This window comes from Muntiacus reevesi, chromosome X, assembly GCF_963930625.1.
Source record: "Muntiacus reevesi chromosome X, mMunRee1.1, whole genome shotgun sequence".
Classification (NCBI taxonomy): domain Eukaryota; kingdom Metazoa; phylum Chordata; class Mammalia; order Artiodactyla; family Cervidae; genus Muntiacus; species Muntiacus reevesi.
The window spans coordinates 140,922,663-140,928,030 of record NC_089271.1 but is presented as its reverse complement, the minus strand read 5'-3'; positions in this window follow the sequence as shown (position 1 = coordinate 140,928,030).

Genomic DNA, 5,368 nt, shown 5'->3' with positions numbered 1-5,368 from the left:
GGCTGCAGTCTATGGGGTTGCTAAGAGTCGGACACGACTAAGTGACTTCACTTTCACTTTTCACTTTCATGCATTGGAGAAGGAAATGACAGCCCACTCCAGTGTTCTTGCCTGGAGAATCCCAGGGACGGCGGAGCCTGGTGGGCTGCCGTCTGTGGGGTCGCACAGAGTCGGACACGACTGAAGCGACTTAGCAGCAGCAGCAGCAGGCCTCACTTCTAATAAAAACTCACACTTCTTAAGCCTACCTCCATCATAGAAGACTGCTACTTCTCCAGGCCTAAGCCATCATTCCCATCCCACAGTTAAAGGAATTCCACTACAGTTTCCATTGAGAGTCCTTTGAGCTATCTTATCTAATGTCATATTAATGGGCTATAGTTCTTATCCTCTGTAAATTCCCAAGAGTTACTCTTCCTCAGATAGTCTCTTAAGTCAACAAGGATTCTTCTTTTTATCTCCTGTGGTAAGCTCTAAATATATCCTTTTATAAACACTTCACACAGGGAGCCACTTGCTTCCCTCAATGACCAATATTTCTTTTCACAAAAGCAGACGTCTTAAAACCATTACTTTGCTGAAAACCCAGACTTTTGCAACTCTTGGATAAATATAACATTATTTTGTTCCTTTTCTCATTTTTTTGGAACTGTTTACTTACTGTGGAATAACAAGCATTCACTTTCTTTGCATTATGACAGATACAGAAAAAAATGCAGAAAAAATTTCAATGAACACTAAGATTTCTAGACCATATTATGCACTGGCAAAAGATTTAGCACAAATTTCTTGAAATCTAATCCCTTGCCTTACAGCTAAGATTCAGATGAGATCCATTTAATATCCCATAATAATATGGTCAATTATATTATAGATATTGGTATCTTGAACATATCTTTTTTAGCTTTCCTGGTATCTCAGTTGGTAAAGAATTCACCAGCAATGCAGGAGACCCAGGTTTTATCCCTGGGTGGGTAAGATCCCCGGAGAAGGAAATGACTACCCAACCTGCTCCAGTATTCTTACCTGAAAAATCCCTTGGGCAGAGGAGCCTGGCAGGCTATAGTCATGGGGTCACAGAGAGTCGGATATGACTTAGCAACTAAACCACCACCACCACAGTTCATGAGGTTCTCATGGTAAGTATACTGAGATGGTTTGCCATTCCCTCTTCCAGTGGATCACATTTTGTCAGAACTCTCTGCTGTGACCCGTCCCACTTGGGTGGCCCTGCATGGCATAGCTCATAGCTTCATTGAGTTATGCAGGCTCCTTTGCCATGACAAGGCAGTGATCCATGAAGGGAGTGAGTTATAAACCAGAATCAGGATAAGAGGGAGAAACATCAACAACCTCAGATATGCAGATGATACCACCCTAATCGCAGAAAGCAAAGAGGAACTAAAGAGCCTCTTGATGAGGGCAAAGGAGGAGAGTGAAAGTCCTGACTTAAGACTAAATATTAAAAAACTAACATCATCACATCCAGCCCCATTACTTCATGGCAAATAGAAGGGGAAAATGTGGAAGTAGTGACAGATTTTCTCTTCTTGGGCTCCAAAATCACTGTGGACAGTGGCTGCAGCCATTAAATCAGAAGACAATTGCTTCTTGGCAGGAAAGCAATGACAAACCTAGACAGTGTGTTAAAAAGCAGAGACATTACTCTGCCGACAAAGGTCCGTATAGTCAAGGCTATGGTATTCCCAGTGGTCACATACAATTGTGAGAGCTGGACCATAAAGAAGGAAGAACGCCAAAGAATTGATGCCTTCAAACTGTGGTGCTGGACTCCTGAAAGTCCCTTGGATAGCAAGAAGATCAAACCAGTAAATCTTAAGGGAGATCAACCCTGAATATTCACTGGAAGGACTGATGCTGAAGCTGAAGTGCCAGTATTTTGGTCATCTGATGCAAACAGACAACTCATTGGAAAAATCCCTGATTCTGGAAATATTGAGGGCAGAAGGAGAAGAGAGTGTCAGAAGATGAGATAGCTGGATAACATCACTGACGCAATGAACATGAACTTGGGCAAACTCTGGGAGATGCTGAGGGACAGGAAGGTCTGGCGTGCTGCAGTCCATGCGGTGAAAAGAGCCAGACAAAAGTAGGTGACTAAGCAATGAACAACAATCCTGAACATTCCTTTCAGTCACTAAGGCTGTAAAAGAAAGATTGTGTCATAGATCCATTTTTTTTTTTTTAAATATTATTTTATTAGTTGGAGGCTAATTACTTTACAATATTGTAGTGGGTTTTGTCATACATTGATATGAATCAGCCATATAGTTACACGTATTCCCCATCCCGATCCCCCCTCCCACCTCCCTCCCCACCCGACTCCTCAGGGTCCTCCCAGTGCACCAGGCCCGAGCACCTGACTCATGTATCCCACCTGGGCTGGTGGTCCGTTTCACCATAGATAGTATACATGCTGTTCTTTCAAAACATCCCACCCTCACGTTCTCCCCCAGAGTTCAAAAGTCTGTTCTGTACTTCTGTGTCTCTTTTTCTGTTTTGCATATAGGGTTATCGTTACCTTCTATCTAAATTCCATATATATGTGTTAGTATGCTGTAATGTTCTTTATCTTTCTGGCTTAGCAACCCAGATGCCCATCAACAGATGAATGGATAAGGAAGCTGTGGTACATATACACCATGGAATATTACTCAGCCTTTAAAAAGAATTCATTTGAATCAGTTCTAATGAGATGGATGAAACTGGAGCCCATTATACAGAGTGAAGTAAGCCATAGATCCATTTTTATCTTTCACAGTGAAAGTATTGCTTGCCCAATCATGTCCAACTCTTTACAACCCCATGGACTGTAGCCTGGTAGGCTCCTCTGACCATGGGATTCTCCAGGCAAGAATTCTGGAGTGGATAGCCATTCCCTTCTCCAAGAGATGTTCCTGACCCAGGGATCGGACCTGGGTCTCCTGCATTGCAGAGAGATTCTTTACCATCTGAACCACCAGGGAAGCTAAGCCAAGACATAAACCATCAAGGGGTTTAGAAACTTGTCTTTGGAATAAACTTCCAATCTTCTTCTCAATAAGCATATAATTCATACAAGATACAAGTACTCCTGTAGTCTGAATATGTGCCATGAAAATATTCACAAGATGATATGCCAATGATCAAGGAAATAAATACAAACACTACTGAGGTCATATATTAGATATATAAATGGAAACATTACATAACATCCTGAGATTATCATGGGAATAGACAACTAAAAATTGTTATTTCTGTGGACTTTTACAGCTCCAAAGGCCTATTCCCATTTGCAGTCCATCTCCTTACACACACGAGTGTAGAGAAAACTGCCTCAATTTTGAGCCTCTTCAATTACTCTTCCACACATGGAGGACTCTGCCAACAGTGGCATCTTTAAATAATACAAGAGAAGGTAATAATGATGCAGAGATGGAGTCAAGTAATCATAAGTAAGAGTGGCTTAGGGTGTACTCTCTGTCATCTGAGAGTTAACCATTGGTGAATTTTATATCCCAGTGGTACAGGTTCATAAAAGACTGAGACCTAATCATAGGACTATAGTTGAAGTCCTCTTCTTTTTTCTTAAGAACAGTTTTATTGAGATATAGTTTATATACTACATATTCACTCTTTTTTTTTTATAAATATATATATATATATATATTTATTTTTATTAGTTGGAGGCTAATTACTTTACAATATTGTAGTGGTTTTTGCCATACATTGACATGAATTAGTTGTGGATTTACATGTGTTCTCCATCCTGAACCCCCTTCCCACCTCCCTCCCCATTCCATCCCTCTGGGTCATCCCAGTGTACCAGCCCTGAGCACCTGTCTCATGCATCCAACCTGTACTGATGATCTGTTTCACACTTGATAATATATATGTTTCAATGCTATTCTCTCAGATCATCCCACCCTCGCCTTCTCCCATAGAGTCCAAAAGTCTGTTCTATACATCTGTGTCTCTTTTTCTGTATTGCATATAGGGTTATCATTACCATCTCTCTAAATTCCATATATATGTGTTAGTATACTGTATTGGTCTTTATCTTTCTGGCTTACTTCACTCTGTATAATGGGCTCCAGTTTCATCCATCTCATTAGAACTGATTCAAATGTATTCTTTTTAATGGTTGAGTAATATTCCACTGTGTATATGTACCATAGCTTCCTTATCCATTCGTCTGCTGATGGGCATCTAGGTTGCTTCCATGTCTTGGCTATTATAAACAGTGATGTGATGAACATTGGGGTACACGTGTCTCTTTCAGATCTGGTTTCCTCGGTGTGTATGCCCAGAAGTGGGATTGCTGGGTCATATGGCAGTTCTATTTCCAGTTTTTTAAGGAATCTCCACACCTTTCTCCATAGTGGCTGTACTAGTTTGCATTCCCACCAACAGTGTAAGAGGGTTCCCTTTTCTCCACACCCTCTCCAGCATTTATTGCTTGTAGATGTCTGGATAGCAGTCATTCTGACTGGTGTGTAGTGGTACTTCATTGTGGTTTTTATTTGCATTTCTCTGATAATGAGTGATGTTGAGCATCTTTTCATGTTTGTTAACCATCTGTATGTCTTCTTTGGAGAAATGTCTGTTTGGATCTTTGACCCATTTTTTAATTGGGTCATTTATTTTTCTGGAATTGACCTGCAGGTGTTGCTTGTATATTTTTGAGATTAATCCTTTGTCTGTTGCTTCGTTTGCTATTATTTTCTCCCATTCTGAAGGCTGTCTTTTCACCTTGCTTATAGTTTCCTTTGTTATGCAAAAACTTTTAAGTTTAATTAGGTCCCATTTGTTTGTTTTTGTTTTTATTTCCATATTCTGGGAGGTGGGTCACAGAGGATCTAGCTGTGATTTATTTCAGAGAGTGTTTTCCCTATGTTCTCCTCTAGGAGTTTTATAGTTTCTGGTCTTACATTTAGATCTTTAATCCATTTTGAGTTTATTTTTGTGTATGGTGTTAGAAGGTGTTCTAGTTTCATTCTTTTACAAGTGGTTGATCAGTTTTCTCAGCACCACTTGTTAAACAGGTTGTCTTTTTTCCATTGTATAGTCTTGCCTCCTTTGTCAAAGATAAGGTGTCCATAGGTGCATGGATTCATCTCTGGACTTTCTATTTTGTTCCATTGATCTATACTTCTGGCTTTGTGCCAGTACCATACTGTCTTGATGACTGTGGCTTTGTAGTAGAGCCTGAAGTCAGGCAGGTTGATTCCTCCATTTCCATTCTTCTTTCTCAAGATTGCTTTGGCTATTCAGGGTTTTTTGTATTTCCATACAAACTGAAATTATTTATTCTAGTTCTGTGAAGAATACCGTTGATAGCTTGATAGGGATTGCATTGAATCTATAG